Source organism: Callospermophilus lateralis, unplaced genomic scaffold, assembly GCF_048772815.1.
Source record: "Callospermophilus lateralis isolate mCalLat2 unplaced genomic scaffold, mCalLat2.hap1 Scaffold_322, whole genome shotgun sequence".
In the NCBI taxonomy this organism is placed as follows: domain Eukaryota; kingdom Metazoa; phylum Chordata; class Mammalia; order Rodentia; family Sciuridae; genus Callospermophilus; species Callospermophilus lateralis.
In genome coordinates this window covers 1,199,086-1,213,539 of record NW_027513801.1, presented here as the reverse complement: position 1 = coordinate 1,213,539, position 14,454 = coordinate 1,199,086, and the positions used below count along the sequence as shown (strand labels likewise).

General features: G+C 34.8%; 1 pseudogene; it reads right to left on the bottom strand.

Moving 5' to 3' along the window:
• Positions 1-2,125: 2,125 nt before the first annotated feature.
• On the bottom strand, positions 2,126-7,103 carry LOC143640522 (pyruvate kinase PKM pseudogene; annotated as a pseudogene).
• Between the last annotated feature and the right edge of the window lie 7,351 nt (positions 7,104-14,454).

The following is a 14,454-nucleotide window of genomic DNA, read 5'->3' as shown; positions in this document are numbered from 1 at the left end:
GTTCTCTGAGTATACATTTTCTGCAGGAATTGAACAGAGCACACAAAGGAAAGAAAGCTATCATGCTCTCACAGAAAGTTCTAGGAGCCTTAACTCCTATATTCCTCCACTGGCCCTTGCCTGGATGGAGCCACATGATGAGTATGTTAGTGAGCTTCTCATCACTATGACCAAAATACCCAAAAAGAAAGACTTAGAGGAGGGAAAGTTTACTTTGGCTCACAATTTCAGAGGTCTCAGTCCATGGTCAGCTAACTCCATTGTTCTGGGTCCCAGATGAGACGGAGTGATGTGACAGAAGGGCATGGTGGAACAATGGGGCTCTGCTCATGATGCTGGGAAGGAGTGGTTGGGGGTAGGGAAGATGAACCTTTCCAGGGCATGGCCCCAGTGACCCACCTGCCTCTCCACCATATTGCCCAAGAGTTACACAGTAGTCCTTTCAAACTAGGATAGACGGGTTACGTGATAGCTCTCACAATCCAGTTTTTTTAACTATGAATGTTCTTACATGACACAGGAGCCTTTGGGGGACACCTTATATCCAAATCATAACAATGAGCTCCCTAAAGTCTGGGCTGAACTATATGCTATAATTTGAATATGACTTGTTCCCTCTAAAACTCACTTGAAATGTAATTCCCATTATGAGACATTAAGTGGAGAGACCAGGTGGGACCTTTAAGAGGTGATCAGAGTTCTGTGCTCATGAAGAGACTCATTAATTCACATAATTAATAGGTTAGTAGGTTGATGGATTATGGATTATTAATGGATTACTAAAAATTAGGTTCATTAGGGCACTTGTTTATTCTCCCTTGTTTCTTATGTGATACCTTCTGCTACTTGGGGACCCCACCAACCAAAAAAGCCATCACTGGATCTGGCTACTCCACCCTAGCCCAGAACCATGAGCCAAATAAACCATCTCTTCATTATAACTTACTCAGTCTGTGGTATTTTATTACTAACAACAGAAAGTGGACCAATACCTTATGAAGAAGAGCTAAAACTGACATGAGTCACAGTAGTGTTAATCTTCTTTGGTGTCTTAACCCACCGCAGATATTGCTGGCCTAGTGGATGACTGGAGTGAGGATATGGGACAGAAGCTAGACGAGGGCTCAGGTCTGTCACAGCACAGGCACTGCACAAAAGGTGTTGGTGAAGGCAAATCCAGGGCATCTCCCCATCAGCACAACATCCACATCTTGCTTCTTGAAAAAGCCCCTGGCCTTACCAAAATTCAAGATAGCATTCACCCAGAGGGCCACACCTGCATCCCAGGTCTCCTGGAATTGGTCCTTACACATCACAGGGAAGGTGCTGTGGTACAAGTAGGCCTGGTGAGCTGACTGGTGATTCCATATCACAGCAATGATGGGCGCATATGGGTGGTATTTGACTACCTAGTAAGTGAACCTGCCAAACTTGATGAGGATGATCAGAACCCCACTGCATCACTTGAAGGAAGTCTCCGTGGTGGTATCATCTGTGGGGCTGCTAGTAATGGGCACCACAAGGTAGAGCTTCTCAATCAAAAGTGGGGGCCTCTATATCCTTCCCTACCCCACATCTGTATCCTGCCCTATCCCAAAATTCAGATCCTGGATAATCTTTTCTAAGCATGTTAAAACAAATTTAGACACAACAAGAAATAACAGGGCTTTATTAAAACTGTTTCAGATCCTAGCCCAAATAAAAGATCAGTCCTACGGCCCATTCCCTAAGCCACTAGCAGCATGACCAAATAGCACTTGGAAAAAATCTTCAATGGATCTTAGAAGTGAGTATAATATAATAAAACCTTGAGGAAAAGAAAGCATAAACTACTTACACTGAACCTACATTGGCCGTGGATGTGAAGGCAGGACAACGTGAAGTGGGCACAGTGTGGGGATAGGAGGATAACCTACCAGGAGAAGTGCTTGCTGCTTGTTGGTTGGTTAGTTTTGCAAACAGAGCACAGTGAGTCTTGATGGCTAGTTTTCAACATGCATAAAAGGAAGGTGGAACAGGGATTTCTGGTTTGTTTGTTTCTTTGTTGGTTTAGCCTGAAACTATCAGTTAAAATAAACCCCTCTTATCTTTTCTCTCTCCTCCATCCTCTGCTCCATTTCTAAATTCAGGAAGTCTCAGTATTCTTCACAGCAGGCAGAAATATAGGACACCTGGGAAGGCTCACACCCTTCTTACTGCCCAAGAAGCCACCATTCTCCACCTTGTCACCAGGAAGACAGCACTTTTCTCCATCTTACTAGAAATAGGTCCCTCATCCAAATAGACCTTGCTGTCCACTTCTTGTCTAGACACAGAATGTTCTGGTCATACTTCCCATGTAGGCATTATCCAGAGTGATCTTGAGAGCAGCTCTCTTCAGATCCATTTTCATGATGTCACTGCCCTTAATGAGCTCAGTTGGGATTTCAGGTCCTTTAATGTCCAAAGCCACAGCAATTGGTTGATGGAGAATGGGGTCAAAAAACAAAGCTCTCTGTGGATGAGCACACATTCGTGATCATCTCTGCATGGCACTCATAAGTCCAAGGGACTAGTCAGACAACCCACATTCATTCCAGACTTAATCATTTCCTTTCATCTCCACTGTTAGGGAAGCTGGGATGATGGTACAATGATGCCAATGTTCTGGACCGTGAGTCAACATCCAGGCAGCACATGTGCTCCGTGAGCATGTGAGCTGTAACCATGTGCAGCCGCTGGGTCTGAATGGAGGCAGCCCAGCTTCATTATGAGTCTTCTGAGGTTTTCTGGCATGGTCCAGCTCTGCCTTCACTGCAAATACAGCTAGGAATCTCTGGAGCCCTCACTCCTATACCGATAGTTTTAATTGTCTTGTAGTTTTAAGTTCTTTAAAATATCTAATAGAAGATTTTTATTCAATCACTTGAAAATATTTGTTGGGTGCCTTCTACATGCCTGAAATGGCTAGTATCTACAGGTATGTGATTGAGCAACTCAGTACCTAATCAATTAAGCCTACAATCATCTTAACATTTATCAAGAACATTTAAAAACATCATTAGCTTTTCACTTGGTTTTGAAGACACTTTGCTCTAATAGCAACATATGTTTAGCATCTTTCATTGAGTCTAGTTTACATTTACTGATGGCTAGTTTCATTCATTGTTAATGTTTAGTTTATTAATTTCAGTCTCAAGAGGGAATTTTTCCATATACTTTGGATAATATTCTTGAGTATACCTTATAAGATTGGAATCCTGTCCTTTGGTTGGATATATAAGATAGTAATTTAAAAACACTTGAGTTATATCACTTTATGTATAATACAAAGCAAATGTGTTTGCTGATAGATTTCTGAAAAGAGGAAATTATTTCCCATCTGATTCAAATGTATAATATGTCAAGGTCATTGTGCTGTCATGTGTAACTAATTAAAACAAATAAAAAATTTTAAAAAAACTCATTTTATGTATTATAATCCCTTTACTCTCTAAAATCTCCAAAATCTGTCATAATTGCCCTCCTAGGTGCTGATACCAGGAACATCAATGGGAGTAAGGAAGTGTGCCGCAGTCTCTGGCTGGGCACAAATCACGAGTCTCCACACAGCTTGTAGATTCAAACAGCAATTCTTTATTCCCGAACTCACACCGGCCGTCTACAAACACGTTCTGGGGAAATCCACGTTCTCTGCCCAAATCCACATTCTGCCCAAATCCACACTCTGCCCAAATCCACTACTGGGCTTCTGTCTCCCAAAATATACTGTCTGACCCTAAGAACTCAAGAGGAACTCAGCAGCAGGATACGCCCTATTCTAAAGGGGGAACACCCTAATCTCCTATTATGCTAAACCGCCCTATTCTAAAGGGGGAACACCCTAAACACGGATCCGCCCTGGTCCTTGAGCAAGGTCACCTTACATGCAATGTCCTGCAAAATGTCCTATTTCCATGAGTCCTTCCACTAAAGAAACATGGGGGTACACTGGCAAGGAAATTGTCATACCTACTTGGCTGATGGCTCCCAGCAGAAGTGCCCTAACCAAAGGACATGAATAAATTACTTCCATGATAATTAGTTTATTTCCCTTTTTAATTTTTATAATTCTTTATAAAGAATTGATTACCCATCTGCTATTATGTTCTGTCCTACAGTCACTTATTAGCTCTTTCATTGCCTTTATCCTTATGGTTTCTTTAAAAAAAATTTTATATTGTATATAGTACTTGATTTTCCTTAAGAAATAAAGCTTAGGGACATATGTGGATTCCTGTGAGGATGGCATTCTAGGCAGAAAAAAATGGGAAGTGACTGATTGAAGTGGATAAGGAGAAGAAAGGAGGAGAAAAGACAGGAGAAAGATCACTGAGGACCTTAAAGTGCATTAATCAGACATTTTTTAGTGTGTATTTTTATAACACTATATAAAACCTAGAAAATATGGGGAAAAAAAAGGTCTGGATTCTCCCTCCTGTTGTGCAGTCTTATCTGTCTCCAATCTGTCTTTGCTTAATGTCAGACACCAGAAAAACAACATGTTGCTTTGAAAGAAGTTTTTCTTGAATCATAAAGCTATGGAAATGTATTTAAATTTTTTTAAAAAATTATGTGTTAGTAGGTTTTATTCACTTTCATAGGACAATAAACCCAATACAAAGAGTTTAAGGAGGAAAGGTATGTAATTGTCTTTTCTAACTCTAAAATCCAGATTTTGGCTTCTACTACAGTTTAATTGGGAACTAAATGATTTCACTTGGACCTTCTCTTTCTGTTCATCCATCATGCTGCTCTACTATTAGATTTTATGCCTTCCCTCTGTGGAGATGGCTGCCCTTACTACAGACTTAGATTGCCTCTCAATCAAATCCAACGGGAGAAGACCAAGGGACTCTGGGAAGTCTCAGCCTCTTACTAATTTTAATCATGTCACAAAGAAATTTATGGGATTATTTATAAATGACAATAGCTAAAAATGTAATATACTTATTTCCAGCATGAATTATATGCCTCCATCCAGTGTAGGTTACTGAAGGACTCTCCAAGTGGTACTGGAAGTAGAATAAATTGATAACAGAGAATAAACAACTCAGGAAATATCCATTCATTTGGCTACCCCATCTTCCCACCCATATACCTTTCAAAAGTGTCTCTGTCTACATTATATACATGTGTCATGTTCCACAGATTCATGCCTTTTCTCCTCTCTCAAAGAAATAGCATTCAAGGTCTTACTCATTTTCTATACCCAAGAAAAGGGTTGTATGTAGCTCAGTGGTTGAACACTTTCCCAGCATGTACAAGGCCTTGGGTTCAATCCCCAACACAAAACAAAAACATGAACCTTTTTTATTCACAACTCTAAATCAAAGATATCTGTTAAATGTACAGTCCTCTCAATCAGACTTATGTCTAATTCCTCTGGGCCCACAGAACAAATACTACATAGCACAATTAATCAATCCCCAAATCTCATTCAATGCATATTTTTTTCCTAAGCTGTCATTTGGGGAAGACAAGATAAAATTGTTGCTAGTACAAAAACAACTGCCATATTTTATATGACAGGTAGAAAAAAAACTTGACTTAGAAGTAAAATATATTTCAGAGAATATTTCTTTTTTTATTGATAAGAAAATGGTTAAAGGCAGATTAGTAGACCACTTTTTCCTTGGTGGGGATAAGAGAGGGCATGAATGACTTCTGGCAGATCTCCTTGTATACAGAGATTCTGTACCTGCAAAGTGCTATAGTGGAATATTTTGGATCAATTGTTCTTGTTGTAAGGAAACTTTAAAATCTGGACTTTGCCTGTACCAGTTCTTTGTTTCTATCCTTTGAATTATTAGTCAAGGTTGATGTCAGGTAATATCTATGGTTTAGGTGGCACTGCTTCGACCCTTCAGTCTATTAAGTTAACACAGTTGTTTTTCATGATCATATCTGTTATACATCCTATAATGTTTATCAGTGTACTTCTTTTAACTCCAGGTTCTGGAGTTTGAGAAGTATTTCAAGATTTGAGCTATCTTAACATCTTTTTTTGTAAGATTTTGGATTTCTCTAGCAGCATGATTTATTCAAATTCTCGACATAGTTTTTATCTATTTCCATTTACTTTATCTATACAGAAGGGATATAATTGAGAATCCGAGTATTTATACCTAGAAATCATTCTTAGATTTTTGTCTTCTAGAAATTGGTCATATAGTGCCATAAAGCCTGCATAGCTTTCTCAGATAGAGCCAGATCATGAAGAATAGAATAATTTAACTTCAAATGCACATACATTGATGCACTACTTCAAGGATTGAGATCAGGGGAAGAAGATACCACCAACTGGATAAAAAGTGCCACTGACTGATACCAAAGAAAGAAAAATGAAAGAGCTGCCTAATGAAAATTTAAATATAACTTTTAAGGAAGCAAAGCAATCTTCAAGAAATGACAGAGAACAAATACAATGAATTGAGAAAAACAGTAGTTGACCAGAAAGAGAAATTGAATAGAGTCAAATGATAATGATGATAAATTAGAAAAAAATTGGAGTTGAAAAATATATTCAATGAAATAAAAGACTCAATAGAGAGTGTCAACAGCAGGACTGGTCAAGCAGAAAAAAAGAATTTATGATCTTGAAGACTGAGGGGGAAAAAGAATGAAAAGAAATTATGAAAATTTACAAGACTTATGGAACAGTATGAAAAGAGCAAATGTTTGAGTCATAAAAGTTTAAAAAGAAGAGAAAGAAATAGTAGCAGAAAATCTTCCAAGCCTGGAGAAATGTTAAATATGCAAATACAGGAAGGTCAGATCAAAAGTTTCTAATCAGATTTAATCCAGTTAAGACTATACCTAAAGACTATATCACCAGATATATTATAATCAAGAGGAACCAACTACTCTTTCAACACTTTTAGAATTTTCCTCAGCTAAATATTTAATTTGGTCACTAGTAAGTTCTAGTAAGTTGTTCCTATTCAAAAAACACTAGAACATTAGGATACTAATATAATTCAGTCTTTTTTTTTTGCCACAGTGTAACAAGCCATCTTTTATCCATTGTCAAATAACATGTTCCTAATTTCTAAGACCTTACCAGAATGGTCTTTACTCTCCATATTTCTACCAAAATTCTGCACTTAGGATGTAGGCTTTCTCTCCAGCTCTCCACTGTTCTTCCTAAAAACCCTCTCCAAAATCACCCTTAGCATCCATTTTTCTTTCTACCTTACACTTCAGAACTCTTCCAGCCCCTACTTATTACTTATTTCCCAAGTTGCTTCTACGTTTTTAGGTATTTGCACTAACAGTATTCCACTTTTTGATCTCAATTTCTATCTTAGTCAGCTCAGGTTAATAAAGCAAAATACTACAGATTGGGTGTCTTAAGCAACAGACTTTTATTGCTCACAGTTCTGGTACAGTTCTGGTGACAGGAAAGTCCATGATCAAGATGCTGGCAGATTTAGTTTCTGGTAAAGGCCTTCTTGTAGTTTACTGATGGTTGCTCTCTAACTTTGGCCTTATACTAGAGAAAAAGGGGATGCTCTGGTCTCACTGTTTTTAAAAATATCACTATTTCCATCATGAGGGTTCCACCCTTGAGATTTCATATAAACCTAGTTTTTTTCCCAAAGACTCTACCATCAAATGCCACCACACTTAGGTTGAGGGTTTCAATATATAAATTTGGGGGAGGGAAAACAAATATTGGGTCCATAACAGATGGTAAGAAAGACAAAAAAAAATAATCATCCCATTATATAAAACTGCAGAAAATGTAAATGAATGTAAAATGTAGTTAATGCCCACAGAAAAAGAAAGTAGATCAGTGATTTGAGGAAGAGTGTGGTCAGATGGAGGGATTCTAAAGAGCAAGAGGAGTTCTTTTGGGGGATGGATAATAGATACATTTGATGCAAAATTTTCAACAATTGTTTTATAGATTTAGGTATGTTATGATTTAATATTTTAAACAAAATCAGGTCATTTTATTCAAATGATATCTCAAGGTATTTTAAAAATTAATATTTTGTTGTACATTATTTTAAGTCTATATTATTTGCTACTTATTTATTTACTAAAAATCTAAGATAGAATTCTTTTATTGTGTTTTTTTCATTTCCTTAAGAATACATTTTATAATTGTTAAAACAATTTGAAGTTTTCATATACCCAGAAAAAAAGCACATATCTTGAATGAATTTCCAAAACCAATAAATTTACTTTTCAAACATTATCTAGATCAAGAAATGAAACAATACCAGAACACTGACTGCCCCCACGTCATTCCTTTTCCCAATAAATATCCCACCCATTTCTATTCCTAAGGTAATAATTATCTTGACTTATCTTTTGTTAGATGTATTCCTTGGTATTTGGTTTTATTTTAAATGGCATTTAAACTTCATTTTCTAGTATTTCATTGCTAATATACAATTTTTTTTGTATTTTTATTAGTCTACTTTTTTGATGCTCTCTGTCTATAGGATTTTATAATCTAAACAAAGCTAAAATGAGAGATTTTACTCTATCATTTTAGCCAAGTCCACCAATCTCCCATGTCATTGCAGAACTTGGCATGTATCTAATTGAAGCAGCAGCCCTGTGTTTGGTTTCTTCTAGTTTTCTTTTTTGTTTGTTTTAATTTTTATTTTTTGGTATTAGGGATTTGTTGTTGTTATTTTAGTACTGGGGATTGAATGCAGGGGCATTTAACCATAAAAACACATCCCAGCCCTTTTTTATTTTGAGACAGGATCTCACTAAGTTGCTGAGGATCACAACTGATCCTCCTGTCTCAGCCTCCCAAGTTGCTGGGATTATAGGCGTGCTCCATGGTGCCGGCTTGTTCTAGTTTTCAACACACAATTCTATTCCCATGTGATTAGATGGTTTTGAGTTTCTCTTTCCCAGAGTTGATTCCCTATGTAATGAGTTAGTGAAGATTTCATTCTAATCCAGAATTTACAAATGCTCCAAGGGAAGAAAGTACTTGGATATACCTCTTCTAGAAAGGACTCTTCCGTCAGTTGGCTTTTAATTTTTGTGATTCTTATTATCATTACTTTCATTCACAGCTCTCCAAGATATTGTAAATATGCCTTTAAACTTATCTTTTTAAATTTTTTGTTCCTGTTTTAAAATAGTCATTGCACTGGTCACAGCAGTGAGTATGTTGGCCTGCCAGCACCTACTACATCCCACTTTGAAGTACAAGTCTTGATCCATTCTTTTTGACTTCTAATGTTGATGCTTATGGTCAAAGAAATTAGTACTCCTATGAATTTGCTAAAGTTTTCTTTGTGACTGATACATAGTTTATTTCTGTAAATATTCCATATGTATTAGGAAAGAATACATCTTTTGTGTCAAATGTGGAATTCTGTACATTTATGGTTCAAATGTATTTAATAATGATTTAACTATGTTTTAGTCTTTAGTATATCAGCTTGTGGCTTTTTTTTCTCCTCTTCTTGATCCATTAATTTGGTTAAAATATCTAAACATTTTCTGGTTTATCTATTTCCTTGTAGTATTATTTATCATTGTTTTATTTTTAGGTTGTATTAGTAGATGGCATGCATGTTTAGATGGGCATAATTTTGTTGTTCTATTATTCCACCAATACACATCATTTTTTCATTTATCCCTTAAATTTCATTCTTCATATATTAAAATTGCTGCCCTAGCTTGCTTTAGGTTTATATTTTTCTGGTATACTTTGTGGTCACATTTTTTATTAACTTCTGTATACTTTTCAAGTGTATTTTATACATATTGTTGGACCTTGCATTTATAATTATATTAATCATAGTTTAAATATAATGTAAATATAATCATTTCCAAGAAGTTTTAACTCACTTAGGTTCTTTGTGATTGCTGCTGTATTAGCAATTGTCTAACATCTACTGTAGTATTGTTTTGCCTTTCTCCCTACTAGTGAGGCCACCAAATAGTTTTCCTCTAATGGTTTAAAAGCTATATTCTTTGATTTTTTTGGTAGTATTTTTCAACCTAAGCCACATAATCATGTTTATTTACTCCAATGATGTGTTTAACTTAGTTTGTTTTGAGTGGATACATTATTAGCAAGCTTTCTGATCCCTTTGGTCTTTCTCTCCCTTAATCCCCCTTTCTGCTTTATGTTGTATATATTTTCTGTTTCTTTCCTTCTTTCTTAGACTTGTTCACTGGCTGTGGGTCTGGAAGAGGAAGGAGGGAATAGATAACTGTGGATGTGATCAGTAGACCATTGGATTCATGGTTTTAGGGCTTGGAGAAAATTGGGGCTAAACATTTGGAATATATATAGCTGCCCCTATTATTCTGTGAAGAAAAAGAAGGTGGGGGGGGGGAGGAAAATGGTGAGAGAAAACATTAGTGGTAGGCAGGAAAAAGAAGCCAGCCTATAAAAACTTTAGGTTCACAGACAGATGGTCATAAAGAGATCACATATTATATATGTACATGCCAGGAATTTACAGATATCTGTATTGGATATAATAAATACATATTACTATATATAATGACTCTGCTGATGGTCGAGTTACTTTGATTCCACTCTCAAAGATAAGTTACCAGGCCTATCAGGGTCCATTCAAAACAAGACTGGTCAGAAGTGGTCTTGTTACAGTTAGAAAACTTTTTGAGCCTGATTCTTTGCTTAGAAATAAAGAATGGCAGAGAAACTCCCTATCATTAAAATAGTTCCCACTCTCCAGCCTGCAACTGTTCAAAATAAAGTTTACTTGAAATAGTCTATAAAATGGCAAATAAGATCTAACTATCACTCACACTTCAGCATGGATTCATTTAACATGTCTACTTTCTCGTTCTGAGACTAAAGCCACAAAGAGGGCAGGAATAAATACATTCTGATTAATAAAATCTTTTAGAAAGGGCAAACTAGGATCATTTTTGAAGGCTAGTTTACTCTAAGCAGAATGATGCAAGATTCTTTTACAACGTAAATGCTATTTATGGGAAATGTTTTGCTTTGACAGCCTGATAAATGCTATTGATGAAAAAAGTTAGGTTCCAAAGAATGTGAATTTGTCTGAAATCCAAACGTAGTTTTCTTGAATATTCTCTTATGTACCCTGATGGCAGTGAAGAGCAGAAGAGCAAGGTAGCAACATTTCAAGTATCTTAGTTCTCATTTATTCACTTAAACTTAATCCCACATTTATTTTAGGCTATGTATGTACAAGCAATAGATCTTTAAATCTCTTTTTGGGATCATGACCATCCCTGGTATCTTGGTGTTTTTGATATTTCCTTTTAGCACTGATCAATTCAAAAATTATCAAATGTGAACATTTATGCCATGTGTTCATACTAGTAATTAGGTACCAGGAGCTGTTCTAAGTTTCCTGAATATATTAATTTATAAATTATATAAATCCCTTTACTAACTTTATAAGGGAAGTGTTTTTCCAAACTTGCAGATGAGGAAGTTGAGTGTATACATGTTAAACAACTTCCCCCAAATTGTGATAGCAGAATTTGAACCCATGCAGACACAGAACTTAAACTTGTACAAAATTCCAAGTTTAACTGTTTCATTTTCTTGATTGCTTTCTGTCCCCTTTGAATGATAATTAACTATGGAAGAAACTAATTTCATGTGGTTTTCTCATATCATTGGTAGTAAATTAATATCAACTCTACTTTCTTCATCAGGGCAAAAACCTCTATACACAATATTCTATTTTTTTTTCAAAACTGAAATGCAAGTCAGATTAAGGTTTTAAAAAGTACCAATTTAATACTTATATTTAGAAATAAGGTACACAGAGACACAATAGTAATACAAAATACATACAATTTTAAACTGCATTCATTTGAACCCTTAGCATGGATGGCTGACAGCTTCCCAGACATATAACTTTGGACCATGTTATCAGATTTTTGGGGGGTGTGTGTTTATTTAAAATACATATATTCATGCAATTAGATTTTTTAAAAAAATAAATATGACAATATATGGATTTCTGAAGTATAAATTGACATACAAATCTATATATTTTCTTAATATTTTCATTAAAGAAGCATTCTATAACATGAAACAGTTCAATTTAGATGTAATGAAAAGGCATGAGGTTTTATTAGAATTGTGTAACTCACATACTTACAGAACAGTAAACACAAAATTGTAAAACAAAATTACATCATTCTTTTTCTCCACATCATCAACTTCAGAAAACTACTTCACTGGAATCATTACAAAATTCCCAATTCCAAATGTTAATAAGGAAACTCATAGAAGAGCAATTTGGGAAACTGAATTTTATCTTCTGAAAATTAGTGGAGTAACACAGTATTGCTTCTGGGGATTGTCAAAGCTTTGCTAGAACTCCTGGGGTGTAGATTATTTTATAAAATAGTAGAACTAAAACTCCATCCACTTACCAGCACACCAGCTTGTGATAAGCTTTCCCTTCCAAACAAATGTCCACAACTCTGAATCACAGGTTAGTGAACTGGTCTTAAATGTCCCCACCCTCAACTCTTCAAAAAGAAAGCTCTAGAGGAAGAAGAATCCATTATGTTTTCTCACCTGAACAGTTTGAATTTTTATTTTGAATTTATATGTAAGAAATAATAATCTTACACATAAGCAAGTATGATAAAACTTAAGATTTAATTTTCAAAGAAAACAAATTATTTATCAGAACATATTCCTTAGTGTTAACTAAATTAAAAAGTTAACACAGGAGAGGCAAAAAGATTTTCCAGAACTAATTAAGAACAGTAGTCCTTAACTCTAATTACAAATTAGAACCAAATGGAGTTTTGAAAAAACTGAAGCATGACTCCGTCACAAGGGGTGGGGTCCATATTGAAACCAGATTTGGAATAATTGATAATTATTAATTACTCAGGATGGATTTTGTTTAAATAATTTAAAATTCAAATACATGAGTATTTCCTGTGTGACAGACATTTGCTCTGAATGCTAATATAATTGTTTTGTTGTCACAAAAGATTTCCTTTTATTTTCCTGAAATGTCCTCCACTTAAAATTATCATTGAAGAGATCACCTCAGAAACATTCTCAAGATATAATGGACAGAATGTAATAACTTAATTTCATTTTTCAAATCATACTACATGAGGTATTCTCTACCTTCTATTTGAAGTCACAAAATCATAATCTATAAACTGAAATAAGATATCGCTTTAATGTTTAATAGAATCTCCTGGGTCAAGAATTAATACCCACTGGCATCCATGCTTGCTTTAAATTGCCTAGAAAAATCTATGCCAGATCCTCTGGGAACCTAATAAGACTGGGTCTTTAATGCAGATTATGTTTCTTGTGACCTATTTATAAAACATTTCTTAAAAACATTACAGGAATATGATTTTTGAGACATATATAATTAGAAATTAGTTTTCTCAAAGGAACTAAAAAATAGTTTTTGAAATACTACATAATTAGAAATTAGTTACTATCCCAGAATGACAGCTTTCTTGAGCTTTAACATTTCAAATTATAACTTACTTTATAAAACTCATTTAAAATGTATTTTAACTAAAAAAAGATTAGATTTCAATTAATATATTTAACTTTTAATTTGTACCTTTTAATGTAACACATTTTTCAGGTTTAAATTTGCTAAAACCAAGGTGATAAATTTATTAATTATTTAGTAGGATAATTTTGTAATTGACAACTGGCCCAAATGATGCAATTTTAGTTAAACCATAATAAATGCTCATATATGCAAATACACTAGAAAACAAATTGCTTTGTTTTGAAAACAATTTGTTTTCCATATTTGATAGAATTAAGACAGCTTAAAACATTTTTATGAAACTCAGTAGTTAAAATAAATATTTAATAATATATATACCACAAGATATCAAGAATTTAGTGCTTAAAAATAAACTTTGTCACATTGTTTTCAGTTAAAAGGAACTGAATTTAGTGGCTTAAAGTAAGAATAATCAAGGTGTAACTTTGAAAACAGAAAATTAAATTCAATAAAACTAGAGAGTTAACAATAAGATGAAAGAGAAGTCTACTATTACTCAGAAGTCTAAAGTTAAGAATTATCGGAGCTTCTCAATATGATTAATGATTAATGTTAAGAAACATAACAGTTTGGGGATTAAAAGCTGCAGAATAGTCATGATTTAGTGGCTCAATGTGGAAAAAAATACAGTATATGTGAGCACCATCAGGGGAGAGAGAGAGAGAGAGAGAGAGAGAGAGAGAGAGAGAGAGAGAGAGAGAGAGTGTAACTTCAGCTGCTTCAAAACTGCATTGTATAATGAAGAACAAGTATGAAATTAAGAAAAACTATTCTTAAACTAACATGTCATAATTCATCTAAAATGTTTTACCCAGCATTCTTTCTAAAAGTCAACCAAATAATACAACATAAAGACCCAGTGTTCTTTCGTAGTGCAAAAATCTCTTGATTTAAAAGAATTATTGAAGAAAAAAAATGTGTTCAA